The sequence below is a fragment of the Seriola aureovittata genome, chromosome 3 (genome assembly GCF_021018895.1).
Source record: "Seriola aureovittata isolate HTS-2021-v1 ecotype China chromosome 3, ASM2101889v1, whole genome shotgun sequence".
Lineage (NCBI taxonomy): Eukaryota > Metazoa > Chordata > Actinopteri > Carangiformes > Carangidae > Seriola > Seriola aureovittata.
Window position 1 is genome coordinate 30,160,212 of NC_079366.1, and position 18,579 is coordinate 30,178,790.

An 18,579-nucleotide genomic window follows, 5' to 3' on the forward strand; every position below is an offset into this window, starting at 1 on the left:
GGGGACATTTCCGTTTTCACTGGTAAAGAAAGCAAACAACAGTCCGACAGAGAGTCTGAGGATTACACTCTTAAATGTAAGTATTGTGTTTCAGCTCAGTTCAACAGCTAACGGTACAACTGTCAAAACCAAGGGCCTTAAGACTTGTGTGCTGGTTGCGGGAACGCAGTGCAGGAATCCTCCGTTGGTCAGACCGTCTCACTTCAGTTCGGCCTTCACGAGCTACGGTGGCTACAAAGGTACAAAAGCCACGCCTCTGTAGATCGTGTCCTTCGAAGGTATGAGAATACAGGCAGAGCCAAAACCATGAAGGATAGAATATTAGCAGGCTAACATTAGCTAATTAGCTGGAAAAACAAAGTCAAGCTGAGGCTTATGAGAGTGTTGTTAATTTTGCAGATGTTTAGACAATTTATCCCTGAGGGAAACAGGAAGCAAACTTCACAGCGATCCATCACCCATCGATCACCCATTCATCCTCTGGGGAACATGAATGTCTATTTCAGTCTGGAGCAAAAGTGGGACTGACGTTGTTGCTACTAGCAACAACTGAAAACAGCTCAGCCTGTAAGTTAAAATAACCTCAGGAACCTGGACTCTTTGTAGTTCACACTTTTCAAACTGCTCCCTCTCTGCTCGCCGCCATTCAGAGCGACCAGAGTGTAAACTCAGGCTACGTCCTCGTTTTCCTTCTGAAAACTCTTCAGTTGTTTGATGATGTCACAGCCACGGTCTCTCCTGATTGGCTCTCCTCAGCCTGGACTACCGGTGGTGAATACACCATGATAATGAATCACAGTGTCACTGACCTTGTTGTCTTTGCAGCTGTTACAACCGTCTTCACTCTCCCTCCTTCGCAGTATTTTTTGCAACGAATCAACTGCAGAGGAGACAATCTACTTCCTGTTTACACTAGCTCGCACGTGCTCAGTGTATGTGATTGCACAGGTATGTGTGTGTTTTCAGGTGTGACAGTCTGGACGGAGATTTTCGCTTTTAAAATGAAAACGTAGTCGTGTGGATGCAGTTTCAGTCTTGACAGGAATCCCCTCCTCCCTCCCTCTCTCTCTCGCCCTCTCTCTCTCGCCCGGCCCTCCTGCAGCCTCACACCACTCCAGTCCTGCCGTATCATCCTCTCACACACACTCCGCATCATAATTAGGCCATGTACCGAGTTCCCCGATAGCGCGTACAGTTTAGTTTCTGTCTTAATTCCTTATCAGATGCATCGATCGTTGACTGATCTGCGGCGGCTGTCTGGAGAGCAGCGATAAGCCGTGTGTATGTGTCTCTCTCTGCAGCCCGCCCTGTGTGTTCAGCCTCTGTACGGCGTGTGTGTGTGTGTGTGTGTGTGTGTGTGTGTGTGTGTGTGTGTGTGTGTGTGTGTGTGTGTGTGCGCAGCAGGATTAGCACCTTATTAGCTCTGCAGCTTCAGCCTTTTTTTAACATGACTGACACCTCGACGCTCGACGGGCTAAAGAGCAATAAAGACTCCAAAAGAAGGAGGTTTTTTTTGGAGAATGTGAAGGAGGTGAAACACGACGTTCCAACATTCAGACGGAGGGAGCCGACGCTTTCCTTTTTACGGCGAGCTGATAACTGCTTGTGAAAAGACTTTCTCCCTTGAATCGGGGGCTTTTTAAACGGACGGCTAACATCGACAGAGACGAATGAAACACTTTCAGACAAACGTCATGGGAAAAGAAAAAGTGTTTTTCATGGTGATCAACATGGTGCTGATGGTCTGTTGATAGCAGGTGTTCATGTTCCACAAATGTGACACAGTTTTGGTTTAATTTGACTTTCTGTTGTTTCTTGGAGGGACAGATGAAACAACAGGAGAAACTTCAGTTGTTTGTGTTATTCTTGTTTTAATTACAAATTGTTTTAATATGTGTGTTTCAATCTTTACAATCAGACCTCCCTTATAAAGGATTTATATATGGTTTATAATTAGGTTATTAATTCAGTTGCTACCACTTTATAAATCATAAATAAACAATTATAAACAAGTAAAAGGAGCTGAACTGCAAAGTGAAGTTATAGCTTGTTTGTTTATGATTTATATAGTGTTAACAACCAAATGAATAACCTAATTATAAATCCTCTATAAGGAAGTGGCAACATATTTTTCATTTATCTTAATAAGAAATATAAATTTTATCTTTAAAACATGGCCGAACAATTAATGATGCGCATGTGGATAATTTTTTTCCTGTGATGTTCTCCCTCCGACTCCGGGCTGAGTCTGTCGGTACAACATGTCAAACGCATGTTTTAATAGACGCTGTAACACACACAGTGTATTAATTAAATGTATTAAACCTGATTTGCTTCTATACTAAAATAAAACTCGCTGCAAACTTCTGGATGTTTTAAAGTGCGAACTAATTCGTCATAAGATCGCGACACTTGACAAAACAAACAACTTGGCATTCATAAGAAATTGAATTTACTCATCCTGATCCAAAACAGTCTCTCAGGTAAAACTGAGCGTTCGCACGCGGCGTATCGCAGGTCTGGTAACGTGGCGCGTGACGTCCGTGGTGACGCAGCGACGCCTCGGAGACGGTTTCGTCCTTTCTGTCGCGGCGCTCTCCTGTAACCAACAAAAGAAATGCAAGACGTTCTTCAGATGTGAAAACAAATCAATTTATTTCCTGTAAAAATGTGACAGTAAAGTCACATTTTTTCACATAGATTCTGAAGAACCTCTTGGAAACCCTTTTTGTTTGGTGGTCCATTGAGTAGCTCCTGTTCCGGAGCTTTTGATCACGTCATATGATTTGGAGTGGTTGGTGTAAACGTTTTATTTTAATTTTTTTCTGCGCGTTCAAAGAAACGTGCCGTCCATGTCGAATCCTCTTCTGTTGATGAAGATCATGTGATAGAATCAAAAGCTCCAGAACCATAATTAAATGGACCTTCAGGCAAGGTTGCTTTGTCAGCTGGACATGTTTCCAAGGTGAAACTCTAAATTCTCAATTGCTGCCTTTGCTGCAGCTTTCAGCCATATTGCATGGTCTTCTTCAGAGCAAGCTACACCGTTTAAACAAACTAACAAACCTATAAACTTTGTTATTTGTGAACCGTGTGTACATGGTAATGACCGCACTGCTACGTGACGAGGGGACGAGGGACGAGGGGACGAGGGGACGAGGGGACGAGGAGACGAGGGAACGAGGGACGAGGGGACGAGGAGACGAGGGAACGAGGGACGAGGGATGAGGGGACGAGGAGGCGAGGGAACGAGGGACGAGGAACGAGGGACAAGGGGACGAGGGAACGAGGGACGAGGGGACGAGGAGACGAGGGGACGAGGAACGAGGGACAAGGGGACGAGGGGACGAGGAGACGAGGGACGAGGAACGAGGGACAAGGGGACGAGGGAACGAGGGACGAGGAGACGAGGGAACGAGGAACGAGGGACAAGGGGACGAGGAGACGAGGAGACGAGGGGACGAGGGGACGAGGGGACAGGGAGACGAGGGGACGAGGGACGAGGAGACGAGGGGACGAGGGGACGAGGGAGACGTTCACACTCAGGAGCAGGAGTCTGATCCTTCCTTCGTGTTTTAAATTAAAGCAGGTGACAAAAGTTCAAGCTCAAAACTCTAAAGTGTGATGTGACTCGTGAGAAACAGCTGGACACCTGCTGCACATCTCACTTCATCCCTTTAATCAGGATGTCCTCGTTCATTAGGGTCTAATTGGTCGTCATAGTTACGGAGCAGAAGTAAAATCTCAAATACGTCCAAACTTACTTCTGTCGCTTCAGAGGGACACACACACACACACACACACACACATATGAAGTTGGTCCTATCTGGAAGCTGAAACTCCTGTGAGTCTTCAGAGCGACCTGAGAGGACATCCACCCCTGAGGGAGGGGGGGGGGGGGGGGAGGTGTGTTGGGGGGGGGGGGGGGGGGGGGGTCTGTGAATGGCCCATTAGGACACTGTTATTGGGACTCCTTCATTAGCATCTCTGCCCATTGTCTCCTCCAACAATGGCAACAAACAAAACATTAACATGGAAATGGGAGAAATGTACCTCATTAGTTTTCTCTGCCGGCATTGTCGGGCAGATTAAAGATGGGGCTGTGTTGCTTTTTGGATCCGCCTTCGTGAGCTCTGAGGCCCTGCAGCAGCATTGCATTCTGGGAATTCATCAGAGGTAGAGGTCTCCTTCTTCAGATCGTACTCTCGCTCATCTTTTCTGGAGAGACTGTGGCGTTTTGTTTCTACAGGAACCAAAAAAGAGAACGATAAATACTTTTTTATTATAAATTTTTCATCTATAAATGTAAATCAGTGATAAAGAAAAACTAATTTTACTGTTTTTGTTAAAGATGTGGAACAATACATAACATTAATTTCTAACTCCAAGAATAAAAAGGCAAAACTATCGACATATGTTCCGCAGCAGGACCGGAGGTGGACCGGAGGTGGACCGGAGGTGGACCGGGTCCAGATGAGGAGCGGTGTAGGTGTTGCACTGCAGCGGGTCTCATCACTTTTCTGTCACTGAAAGTCTTAAAGAGACACGAAACGATGTAAAAGTTTAATATCACGATTACAGAGACCGAACAGGGTCATCAGTGTTATCGCTGTGTTGTTGAAATGTGACGAAAATGTTCAGAGAGTAAAAACTTTCACCAAGTTTTATCTCGGAAACCACAAATAAATAATCAGCAGCAGCTTTTGTTGCATTTAAACGTGAAAGGAGCAGAAGCTGCTGGGTTTGGACAGAAGATGTATTATTATTATAATTATTATTATTATTATAATTATTATTATTATTATTATTATCCTGCTGTCATGTCTTTCAGAGACAGACACTGTGAACACATCTGTCACCTGTCTGCTGTGCATCAACCCGGCTACAGGACGCCACAGATCTGTTTTACCAGTTAGCACAGCGGCTAGCAGCTAGCAGCTCACTGTTTCTGTGTGTGTGTGTGTGTGTGCTGTGATAAACATGTGATGACATCACTCGTTGTGTGTCCTCCGTCTGAACAGAAACGAGCTCAATCAGCTTTCATTAACAGATTTACCCGCGTTTAAAAGAAAATCTCCGTCCGCCATGTTTTCACAAAACAAACCACATTGGTTGCCGCGGTTGCGTCTGGGAGACAGTTGCTGGTTGTTGCCGTACAGAACCTAACGTGAGTCGAATTAACAGTAACTAACCACAGTAACTAACCACAGTAATTAACCAAAGTAATTAACCATGGTAACTAACCACGGTAACTAACCACGGTTATAGTGATGGTTAAAATGTAAACGGTGACACTAACCGTCTGGTATTGAAACGAGAAACAGTTTCGAATGCAGAGCCTCCGTCCGTCCCTCTTTACATCCTTTGTTTGTTACTATGGAAACACGAAGCAGGTTGAAACATACTGTGGAAACACCTGTGAAGATACGATCTGCTTCTGGATTGAAAAATAATCTTTAGATTTATTGATGGGGGTTTAGATAACGAACGCAGGGCGAGCTAAAGTCCTGAGGTCCCAGAGGAGACGCGCGTTAAACACGTGAATATTCAGAGTAAAACCTCGTCACATATTTATTTATTTACATCATCTTCACTTTGTGTCTCGCTCTTTATCGTGTCAGGTCTCTGCTCAGCAACAGGTTTTGTTTCCGGCCCCTGACGACGAAGGTTAGGAAGTAAGCTGATCATGGATCAGCGCCTCCGGAGCCCGCTGCTGAGCCGCACTGAAGAGCAGGATTAGGCCTGTTCATAGGCTTTACCGGGCTTTAATCTTTAATCCAAAACCATAATATACCGCACCTTCAGTGGCTGTCGCTCATCGCAACATAAGATAAAACCGTCGCATAAAAACACTCGGGTGTCAGAGGCCACTCAAACAAAAGCTGTTTGTCTGACGTCCCCGGAGTCCGGCGCCGCTTTAACTGTGTGAGTGAAGTGAATGCTGGGATATGAAGCCTGCGGGGACCAGGAGTGTTTTATATGAGCAGCACATGTGGAAAACTGACGGAGGCGGAGTCACGGCTTCACTCATCAACACAGCTGACCTGGACGTTAGTTTCTGCTCTGAGATGATGAGTCAGTCGGGGGGGGGGGGGGGGGGGTCTTTAACCTCTGTCTCGTCTTCCCGTCAACCGTGAAACTTTTGTTCCCCCTGCATCAGAATTGACCCAGTTATCTATAAAATGACCTCGTAAGCTACTTTTTGAATTATGTTGACTGTAGTTACAGGCAGAGGGACGTATGTTGATGGATTATCACAGACAGGTATAAGTTCAGTCAGGACGCCGTTTTAAAACCAAGACCACAGTAGAAAACCACAGATGCTATAAATCTGAATAAAACACCTAAAGTTCAGTGTAAATAGTAAATAAATAATGGTCATTGATTACATCTGCAGATTCCATGTTATTTTCAGGCAGTTATGTGAAAGAAAAACCAGATTCCTGATGTGAAAACATCCGAAGCTGAGGACGACGGGACGGTTCACCTGGACAGTTCACCTGGACGCTCTAACACTCGGCTCCAGTGTTTCGTATCAACCTCGTCTCTCAGGGAACAGATTCATGTTTTACTCATTTTGCTTTGCCAAATATATTTAGCAGGAAATGTAATCTTTGCCAGGATTAAATATTCGCTTTGTTTTTCAACGTGTGGCATCCTCAGCGGACGTTGTCATGAATCCAAAGTAGTGAAGTGAATCCTCCATCAGCCACTAACTCTGCTGCTAATCTGCCTTTTTCTTCCCCATAAATTAACATTATAAAAGTCTTTGAGCTGCTGACTTCATTTCATTTACGTTCATAGTTAACGAAGACAAAACAAACACATAAACGCATGTTGAGCATTTCGAGTCCGTCCATACGAACACACCTGAAAACACGTCCCATGACCATTCACAAACACTCGGCGTGCCGGTGGAAACAGGAAGTCCACTGTGCAGTCGGTTGCTTAGTTGCAGAAAACACCACAAACAACGGTGAAAAGAGATTTCTCTGCTTTGACCGACGGCGATGTGGAACGGCTACTGACAGTAACTCACGAGAACGAGGCGGGAAACACCGTTTTCATCCACAAAAGCGAGACGACGCAGGGAAGGACACGTTGTGACGGATAAGACCCAAACAGGAAGTGAACACGAGCGTCTGCGTCATCATTTCTAAAAGCCTCTGTGTTTCAGGGGCTCGTGCTGATGCAGCTGCGACCTTCACCAGCTCCTCTGTAAAACCTGTGTGACACTTCCTGGTTCAATAAAGGTTAAACAAAATGCTCGGGACTTGTCGGGCGAGTTGACCAGCTACTGTGGCCGGTGAGCTAACTGCTAACATGCTAACTAGTTGATGTCACAAACAGTCTGTATTTAATGAGGTCGACTAACATGAGAGGCGAGTTGAGTGATTGACAGCTGTGTCAGCCAATCACAGCCAGCTCCCTCCTCTTCGGCTCTCAATTAGCATTTCTTCTTTTTGGCTCCAAGATGGCAGCAACGCTTCTCACACACACACACACACACACACACACACACACACACACACACACACACACGGTGACATCACCTCGCTTCCTCCACCATCACTCCCTCCGTGATCATCAAAGCCTTTCGTCGTCTCCTCCTCCCTCCTCTCATGTCGGAGCTCCTCGGGGAGAAGGTTGGGGGAATTTCCCAGCCTGCCTCTGTGCTGCCGGCCCGGGGTTAATAGGTGTTCAACCCTCCTATTATCCAGGAGCGTTTGTGAATTACCAGCCGAGTGATGTTTACCACTGATATCATATATATGCTAATGTGGAGGCTTAATTGGAGGGGAGGGGCCGGAGGGCGGGAGGGCGCGGGGTTGCGATCATGTGTAAAATTGATTTGTGAGGGCTGATATTTGATCGACGGCGGGGGGGCCGGGGGCTGCAGGCGGTCAGGTGGGGGGGGGGGGGGGGTGGGGGGGATAAACTTGTCCCTCCTCCCTGAGTGTTCAGTGTCTCCACGAGGACGAGGTTTTCATGCAGGTTTGACGGGTGAATCGCTCCCACGCCGCATCATTAAGCAGACGCCCGGTATGTAAAGGCTGTTGTTTCAGCCGCTTCTCACGTGTGTTAATTAGTGACGGGTAACAGTTGAATTTGCCAGATGACGTCGAGCGAATTCCCCAATCAACTTCTGTTAATTACTGCAGAACGTCAGCCACAGTCAGCGGAGAGCTGAGCGAGGACGGAGGAGAGACGCTGTTTGTGTCTAAAAACACAAGGTTTAAAAATCTACTTATCAATAACTGAGATTTTCTACTGATAAAGGCAAAGAGATATTATTTATACAGCACAGTTCATTTAGTGAGGAAGCAGCTGAACCTGAGTCACAAACACGCAGAAACTCAAAGTGCTTCAACGTTCAGATTAAAAACAGAAACATGAAAAACTTTAAATAAAAGAACTAAATAAAATAAAAGGCAAAAATAATGAATAGAGAATAAAGTAGGATTCAGTTTAAAGACCCTCGGGTTTTCTGGGACTTGGATCCAGATGTGTGACGTGCTGGAGACCTGAACCAGAACCACCTGAGAGATCACAGGTGTGTTTGGAGCCTCAGTTCTTCAGCTCAGCTGTTTTTAAACATGTCACACAGGGAGAGCGAGGCGGCGGGTTTCCTGACCAGAACTCCAGCTCGGTGTCATTCCCTCTCAGTCCCTCCGACCGGACCGGCAAATCAGTGGAGCTCTTTTAGCTACTGGGTCTATCTATAGGTCGCTCCGACTTGCGGCGCCTTCAGGCTGGACGCAAAACACGCGATAGTTAAATTTTCGTCGAGACGGTTTCATTTTTGGCCCCTTAAGTCTGGGCTAAGCTCCGGACGTTTACAATGTCTGGCTCCGCCCCTGGACACAGACGTTCAGGTGAAAACTTCCACCAGAACCTTCTAGCATGTGTTCTGGAACTTTGTGATGTCACAGCAAAGCAGTCACCAAGCCCCGCCCACCTGGACCCACCATCCAAACCTTGCAGGATTTGGTTTCTCTGAGTGTTTTTACCTGAAATCTGCTTTATTTTTATTGGATCACTCAGAAAACAGTGAGCCAATCAGAAGAGAGGCTCAGAGCCTCCTCTCTTCTGATTGGCTCACAGACCTGTTGTTACTAGAGCTCAAGAGAGAAGCCTGAGAGAGGAGATGTGAAACTACACTGAGATGGTTTTTATATCTTCTGATGGATCAACACTTCAAATAAACCACAGAAGAAGAAGAAACATGGAGCTTTAATGTGAGCAGTTGCCTCAGTGCTTTGTGCTTTAAGAGAACTCTCACATGCCACATTAAAGAGATAATTAAAAATACATATCCTCTTGTATAATTACATTTCCTCACAGACCTGACAACATCTGGATGTGAACCCCTCGCTCTAACAGCTGTGCAGATTCACACTGAAAACCCAAAGTTTTCCACATTTCCACGACCGATCCGCGAGTCTCAACGTATAAATCAAGCACACCGAGACAAATATGTTTTCCTTTGATAAGTTGAGTTTCACCGCCGCTGCCAGCCGCCCTCTCGCTCATTGTGGCTCCAGCCGGAGGTTTTTAAGCCGCCGTACGTGAGCCGCATGGCTAAACGTGTGCTGGCTTTGAAACAAACAGCCCGCGAACGCTTTAAGTATATTATCAGCCAAGTTCTTTTAGGAACGTATTGCTAAAGGAGCTTACCATTTAATTAATGTAACTTCGGCGAGATTACACCCGGCCCGGCCTTGTAAGCAGAGGCAGAGTCTTATTGACCTCCTATGCAAGAGCTTAAAGACACAAGAATGGCGTTTTTACTCAACTTTGATGGGATAACTCGTATAATCTTTCACAGGGACGGGTGGAATAAAGTGTTTTAAACATAATACCCTCCCTAACTCTGAGTGGGCCTGTGTGACGTTCAAGTGCCGCACTGACACAGCAACTTTGTTATTTTATCAACTTTGACTTTTAAGAGCCTTTGTTTTTGTTTTTTTGATTCTTAAGGTTTAAAGAAACATCTGTTGAAGCAGAAGTCATGATTTTTAGATTCATACATGGAGGCTGGTGTTTAAAACAATGAATGACAATGTAGTAAAATTATTTCTATCCTTATACGTGCTAATAACGACATTATAATGTGTTATTATATAGTTATAAAAGCTGAATAAGGAGCGTTATTGTGTTTATGTTAAATTCTGAAATGAAAATCGTGATTAAATGGATTATTATTTACATCCAATCATTCATTCTCACTTTAAATGTAATTATATATCATATAAAATCACACTTTAATTCTTATTGATTAAAAACTAAATCTCTTGTTTGTTGATGCTTTTTATTCCTTCAACTTTTTTTTTTGCCCCATATACCATCCCAGATGTTAAACCCCCCCCCCCCTTTAAACCCCCTTAGTCTTTTTTTTTTGTGAGTTTTCAGTGTCGCCCTTTCAAACATTCTTTAACAGTGGGATGGGGGGGGTGGGGGGGGGCACAGGGGGGATTGGGGGAGATTAGGCTACGGGATCCTCCAGGCATTGTCTGAGAATCTGCAGATAAAAAAAGGCATTGGTTTGGTTTTGATTTGGTGGGGGGCAGGGAGAGGAGGGGAGGGGGGGAGGGGGGGGGGGGGGGTTAGCAGATTTGGGGGGCAGGTGGTGTTGTTGGTTGGGTTTCAGAATAAAAAGGATCTTGATATTTAGATGTGATGGACAAAAGACTTGTTTTTATTTTGCTTCCAAAAGCTCTGGCTCATTTTCTGCTTTTATTTTGAAAATACTGTTACTATATTGAACAGTATGTATCTTCTCTTAAAGCGCTTCTGCAATTTGAGCTCCTGACACGAGGAGGAAACGTACAGCTCCTAAAAACTACAACACAACACGGACATCATTAAACCTGAATCTCTGAACACATTTAAATCAACACACCTGGATGTAACACAGAGGCCACGCCTCACACCTGGATGTAACGCAGAGGCCACGCCTCACACCTGGATGTAACACAGAGGCCACGCCTCACACCTGGATGTAACGCAGAGGCCACGCCTCACACCTGGACGTAACGCAGAGGCCACGCCTCACACCTGGACGTAACGCAGAGGCCACGCCTCACATCTAGACCGGGGGGGGCGGCGGCCACAGGAAGCGTCGTCAGATCCTGTAGAGACAGAACTGTTTAATTAACTCCAAGTTTCTTCAAGAGAAAAAGAGAAACATCAGAGACCGAATGAGGTCGTCAGCCGAGTGAAGTTCTCTGACTGACTGTGTATTGATCAGCTCATAGACCAGATCACTTGTATTGATGAACCTATTAACACTGATCAGAGGAGGGGTGACAGTGAAGAGGTGATTGATCGGCTCCTGGAGACTCGTGAGGACACAGAGGAAGATTATTTCTTTCCTTCCTTCTTCCCTGTTAATTGCCTCTAAATGAGTTGCATGCTCACACCTGACCAGACTAACCTGTATATATGAATGAGTATCATCCCAGCTGATAGCTGTTGGTATCAGCTGATCACCTGTGGGGGGAGGGGCTGTGGCAGCTCAGCAGGTGGTAATCAGCTGCTCGTCAGCAGCCTGTTACAGGCTCCATTCAGATGCTCATATCAGTTAATTAGCACCGACTCAATCTCTCTCAATAATCTGCCTCATTCACGTGCGCAGGCGGCTAGTTGTCATTTCCTTTTGTCTTTAACGCCTCTTGGTTTGAAAACATCCACATGTCAGGGATTGTGATGCATGTGACAAACTGCAGGTGGGATCAAACAGGAAGAGCGTTTGGGTTTCCAGTTGAATCTGAGGTTTTTCTTCCTTTTCTCTGCGTTTGTTCGTCAGAGCTGATGAACTCAGACAGAGATGGTGCAACGATTCAATGTTCCTCTGTAATCACATCTACTTCCTGCTGAAATCTGAGCAGCACCAGGCTTCTATTGTTATAAATAAATAATATAATAAATCCAGGTCAAAAACACAGTCTCCAAAACTGGAACCACTGAAATTAAAAGAACTGACGTGAAAAAAATGCCTGAATCTGCAGCTTTTATTGTGAAATCTAAAGCCAGTTTCCTTTCATTGTGCCTGTAATTTTTCACCTGAATCACGCAAAAGACATTTAAATGTGGTATCTCTCCTTTTTTTCTGTTATTTCAATCTGTTCTTTCGGGTCTTTATTAATTTCCTGATCCGTATCAGCAGCCGAGGCCCGATCGCCTCCGACGCCTGCGAGTCCTAATGGAGTTAGTTCAGCCATTAGCCGAGCAGATTGATTCATTACGCTAATGTGAGTCTAACCCTGTTGGCCCTGTTGAAATGCGTGCAATATGACACTCCTCAAATTTGTTCTAACACATGCCCTGGGGAGCCAAACAGAGCCGCTGCTAATGGGGGAGGTGGAGCCAATTATGCAGCGAGGAGCCGACTGTCAACAGATATTAGGACAATATCAGCTGTGTGGGAGCCATCAGCCGCTCCGCCTCCTCAAACACAGCGCGGTCACAGCTCCTCTCACAGCGCCGTGATAAGAGGAGGAGAAGAAGAAGAAGAAGAACCGATTTCCAAGTTTCCTTTTGGTGAAACGTCTTCACCTCAGTATCACAGTATTATTTTAATTTATAAAAACTGTTGTTTTTGTTTTTGTTGCCGACTCATCTGTTTCTCACATTTGCAGATTCTGGAATAAAACCTGGACTCAGATTTATCTGCTGCTCATTTACACACTCCAACAAAAACAGCATAAAATCCCACGTGAAACTATTTTCCTCAGGTTTTGGCGTTTGGACTTTTTCCCGTACAATAACTTCACATGTAAAACACGAAGCCGGATTTCACAAGATGACTCTGTAAATTAACACTTAACACTTCACATGCAGTGAACTCGTGTCATTTAACACGTGATATATATTTATTGAATATTTCTCATTTTAAAAACATAAATTTCACTCAAGCTTCTTCGTATTTGAAGCAATGAAAAGGTGAAATCAGGTGTATTTACCTGAACACAGAAGTGAGTCTGTTTCCAGCCTGATGAAGGAAAACTGTCCTGAAAGAAAAACTAATATAATTAAAGAGAGAAAAGATTAAAAAGGAACTTTATTTATGTACATTATTGTATTATATGTCAGTTCACAGCTCACACCAGAAACCTGAAGAGAAAACAAAACTCTATCAGTGGAGGGGCTTCACTTCCTCACGGCACAGATTTTTAGTTTTTTATTACAGTTTATTTTCATCATCATCTCCGTCACGACAGCGACAGAACAGTCGAAACATCCGTCGGTTCACAGCCTCACTTCCTGTGACCCACTGTCCTGCCTGTGGCCCAGATTATTCTCAACATTAAAGCCCGAGCACCAAATAAAGAGGTGTAGATCATGTAGATAAACTTCCTGTCCGCCATCTGCCTTCTTCTTCTACTTTCAATTTGTATTTTAATCTCAATATCGACGGACGAATCCGCCAAAATAAGAGCCACGTTACATGAAACCAGAATGATCCTTTAACATCGGAGCTGCCAAACTGTCATGATGTCGGAAAATGAAGAAAATTGCTCTTTAAAATCTAAATGTGTCGAGAGATCTCACGTGGGCTTCACGTTCCCGCCCTCAGGCCACATAAACAAGTATCTGTCTGGAGGCCGGAGCTCGTTTCCCATCAGCTGGAAAAGAGATTTAAAAAAAGGAAAAACACCTGAACGTTCATTAACTAGAAATAATTATCAGCAGATACTGAACTGACTCTGGAGGGAAAGAGGGCGACGTCACATGAGGAAAGGACCCTTGAGTTTGAGGTGAGCACAGATTGCTCTCTTTCTTCATCCTCCTCTCCGGGTGTTATCTCCCATCTGAAGGTGCTGCTGCTGAGCAGGGAGGAGGGAAGCCGTGTCTGTGGCGGGAGGAGATAAGGTCTGTTGTTGTGGATGTGGGGGTGGGTGGTCTTATTTACCTGTAGCTGAAGGAGCTTTCAGCTCCCTGCAGGCCACTGCTTTACATTGTGTGCCCCCCCCCCCCGCTGCTCTGTCAACACTCATCCTGAGCACCGCCGAGTCAACGGTCTCATGCACGAGGACCTGAGGAACATATGGTGACACACACATGGTGACGCAGCCGTGGAGATGTGGCGAGCTGCAGCGCTGGTTGTGGCCCTCAGCTCCACTGGCTCCTACTGAGGATTTAAACCCAGTAAAAACTCCTCACAGATAAATCATTTCATCTCAAACAAAAGGCTCCGTGATTTCCTCAAACAGCTGCTCGCTGCAGCAGCAGAATCAGAGCATGGATCTATTTTCAGCGGCGGATTAATCCACATTTGGTGCTCTACTGTATTTACAGCGGCAGGGCGACGTGTGTGTGTGGGAGTTGAAATAAACTACAGCGTGTGTTTTGATGCTGTTGAGGGAATGTGTCACTCAGTGTGACAGACGTGTTTTCATAGTTACTGGAAACAACAGAGGAATCACACATCAGGCTCTGACACACACACACACACACACACACACACACACACACACACACACTCCACCCGTCCTGTAAGTGTAGACTGTTGTTTAAAGACACATTACACTTTTCAGTTCACTTCACTTTGTTTTGGTCCTTATTAATATTCATACAAAGAAAATACACAGAAATAAAGCGCACCTCTCTACATGACGTCACATGACTCAGCAGCTCTCCCACTGCAGGTCAACGCACAGAGAAGAGGAACAAGGAGAAGAAACTTTTCAGACTAAAAACTAAACGATTAATAAATAGAAACAGATCAATAAGTGAGATTAGGTTCCAACAAACGGAAACCAAAAGAAAGAAAAGAATAAAAGACAGTCAGTGGGTCAATAACATGACGTTCAGTTTCAGTTATGACATATTCAGCGCTTGATTCACATTGTCTGTGTTAAATAGAATATAAAAAATGACTTATAAACTGCGGCTGCAATTATCACCATCATTGTTATTGATCAACATTATTTTGTGGTTAATGAGAGTTTCTTCAATTGTCCAAAAAAAACTAAATAAATTCAGTTTCCAGGTAGAAAACAGTTGAAAACATTGAATTAATCAATTCATCCACTCATCATGTGATCACCAAAAATATTATTATTTATTTCTGGAGTGTTTTTTTTTTTTTTTAGCCTGCAGATGAACGCAGGTTAGCAGCAGGTTAGCAGCAGGTTAGCAGCAGGTTAGCAGCAGGTTAGCAGGTGAGCTCTGATCTCAGAGGCTCCGCCCCTTCTCCCTAAAGCCTTTGTGAGTTTTTGGCCGAGTGTTTCCTGCCCTGTTTGCTCATTTGTGTGAATGGGGACAAAAAGGAGTCAGTGTCCAGATTGCCGTACATCTGCTGTTTTCGGCAGCAGCGGCGGCGGCGGCGGCGGCGGCGGCGGCGAGGGCCTGGCCCGCCGCTGCGCCACGCAGGTGCTGCTCCTTCCCCCCTGAAGGCCACATTCTTCTATAGCCCAGTGCTGCCTGAGCAAACTGCTGCCTCTGAGCCGGCCTGTCCCACCACTGACTGGCCACTGCCCCGGCAACATGCATTGTTGCTCTATGCAAATCCGCTCACACTGGGACAGAGGCTCGGGGGGGGGGGGGGTATCCTGAGCTCAGGAGCCGGGACAGAGAACGGAGGCCGGCCAATAAATGAAAGTTTGCCTTAAATCCTCAGGATAATAGAGGCAGAGGTTGGGGCCGAGCCTCGAAGCCGAAATAAACAGAGGGATTACTCCTCGGTTTTGCATCACTCACTCTCCTCTGGGTGGCCCTTAACCGTCAGGAAAGCAAAGAGGGGAGAGGGGGAGGCGAGAGAAGAAAAAACGTTTAACGCATGGACATTCACACAGCACATAGGGGGAAAGGAGTGAGCCTAATTCCATCAAAGACTGAGAAATTAGCAATTAATTTATTCCAACCTCCCCGCCCCTGCTCCTTTTCTATTTTCAGCCCAATTGTTGGTGAGTTCTGCAACATCTGGTCCAGAACAGTCACTGTGCCTGATGACTGATGCTCCCTCCATTAAAGTAGAATGGCAGAGAAAATCTTCCCTTTTTCATTCATTTCTTGTCCATGGGAGATTAGTTTGGTACGATGTGAAAAGTAATCATTAAAAATGTTGCTCTTTTTGCAGGCCATGCATAACCACCACGGGCAGCGCCTTTATTTGCAATTGTAATTTAAAGAATAATTAAAGAAGTTAAATGATTCTGTAAATGTAGAACAACTTGAGTCTTTGTGCTCAAGGGTGCATGAACCTGCGCCTTATGGCTGGTTGCTCCGATAAACTCGGTAATGAAAGAATGTAGCGCCGCACTAATGACAAATTTTGAAGTGTTTTGGATTTGCTCACTCTCCTGTCCTCGGCTCTCGTCTCTCCGATGCCTGACTTTAATCTGGGGCGGGCGCTGAGGAGGAGACGACCACAATGAAGCGTTTTCATCAAATTAGCACAAAAAAACGAAATAAATAAAATCGATTGAATGATTTACTGATTGACTTTGTTTAATAGATAAAGGAATGATTGTGACGAGTAAGAAAAGACTCACTTCATGTAGGACTTTAGCAGCTGATTTCATTATCAATTCATCAAAACAACCAATCAATTAAATGTTTGGTCTATAAAATTGTAGAAAATAGCAAAAAATAAAAAATAAAAGCTTAATCCGTCCAAAACCCAAAGACCTTCAGTTTACTTTAATGTAGAAGGGAAAGCAGGAACTGGAATCATCAGATTTTTAATATTGATGCTTGAAAAATTAGTTTATAATTAATCAGTTATTGAAAATAGTTGCCAAATATTTTTTTGCTAATCATTTCTGCCTGTAGAAAGTGAGAATGATGATAATATTTGCTTAGAAATACCATGAAATTAATAAAAAAAATGTTTGTTGCTGCGGTGATTTCTGACTAATCTCCTGTGAATACAACAGTTTCATTTCCTCCATTTGTTTCAGTGTTTAAACATGAACATCTTCGTGTCTGCTTTGATTTTCCTAAACACAGTAAAGTTTAAACGTTAGCACCAGTTTGCACGAGCGTGACGCTTTAACTTGGATCAGATTAACAGAGAAAATCCTTGACTCAGCATCTTCAAATCAAATCTGGAGCCGCTGCTTTGTCCAACGTAATGTGGTGAGTGGAGCAGGAATGGCCTCGTATCAATCACATCAACCTGCTTTTGAGCTGCTGCTGCTGCTGCTGCTGCACCACCAGCAGAAGCAGCTTATATACACCTCCCTATCCCCAACACACACACACACACACACACACACACACACACACACACAGCTCTGGTGGAAATGAGCTGTTGACATTATTTGGGGTCATTGTCCACGATAGCAGGGCCAACTGCTGGGATTTAGCAGATAAACCCTTCCACTGAGACCGTTACACATTTCACTACATCAGTCAGCCACTTCATGTTGGACTGCAGCGTTGGCCCGGAGAAGGTCCGGTAACATTTGCATGGTTTGTGATAAATTAAACAAAGTCATTAAAGCAGCAGGATGAGAAAATCTGAATGTTAGAAAAATCTACCTCACTGGGAGATGAGGGAGAGGAGAGGCGGTGGCGGTGGCGGTGGCGGTGGCGGCGGCGTCCCGTGGCTCAGCAGCTCTTGTGAAGGTGACCTTGAAGACTGTGGTTGTTCTGTGCAGGTCCAAGGTGTCACTGTAGGTAACTGCAGCTGGAAACTGCAGGAATGGAAACATACGAATCCATCAGCGGGTCCTTCAGACAAACTACAGCTTTTATTTTCTTTTTGAAAAACATCCCTGTGAGTTAAAATGCAGGTTGTAGTTTAATTAAACATTTCCTGAACGGTTCATATGATTGAAATATTCTCTGGTTGAGTTGAGTTAAAAAACATTTGAATACAGCTGAAGCTAAAGAGATGATGGAGCTAATATTAGCCTAGCTTTTCCAAGAGCAAACATGGTGCTAAAGAGAGTTTTTCTTTCTTTTTCGGTCGAGGATTAAGGATTCTTTGACGAAAAATTTTGCTACCTGAGATTTGCTAGTTAGCTGATCCAAAGAGTAGCCTAGTTGATCCAAGAGTTAGCCTAGCCCGAGACGATCCAAGAGCTAATATGACTGAAACATGACCATAATACAAACTTGTAGCTAAAGTTAAATATCTCTAATTACTAAAGTTAAATTCAAACCAGGCCTGTCTGTGGGTTAATCAGTCCCTGGTTCATACAAGCCATGTAGCATACAGCTACATCTAGGTAAGCTAGCTAACTTAGCTAGCCCTCCAAATTTTCTTTGTATTTTGTGTGTTCTTTGTTCCACTCTGTTTGATATTTTTACATTGTGAGGAAACTCACCAACTAAAACTGGCAAATGCTTAAAATCCTTTAGTATAAATGTAATAACAGAGCAGACGCAGGTTCAGCTGATAACATTAATGACGCCTCTGTTTAAATGAAGTGTCCCGGTGAGTCAGCGTTCACAGAACCTGTCGGAACAGGCGCACCTGAAGGGTGTGCAGCCGTTATGAAGGTGTTGAGCTACGGCTGTGTTTGATGAGCTGTCTGCTGTGAGAAAAGGCGTGCTGAGCTGTCACTTTGTGCTGCTTCACACAAAACCACAGTGACTCAACCAAAACACAGTTTGCACCAGAAC

General features: G+C 44.6%; 1 long non-coding RNA gene across 1 annotated transcript; it reads right to left on the reverse strand.

Annotated features, from left to right (window-relative positions):
• Positions 1 to 11,016: 11,016 nt before the first annotated feature.
• LOC130166767 (uncharacterized) lies at positions 11,017 to 17,517 on the reverse strand. The gene is made up of 3 exons (XR_008827202.1): positions 17,491 to 17,517; positions 12,966 to 13,013; positions 11,017 to 11,132 (listed from the first exon to the last, which is right to left on the reverse strand). It is a non-coding gene; the product is annotated as an uncharacterized LOC130166767 (long non-coding RNA).
• Positions 17,518 to 18,579: the final 1,062 nt, after the last annotated feature.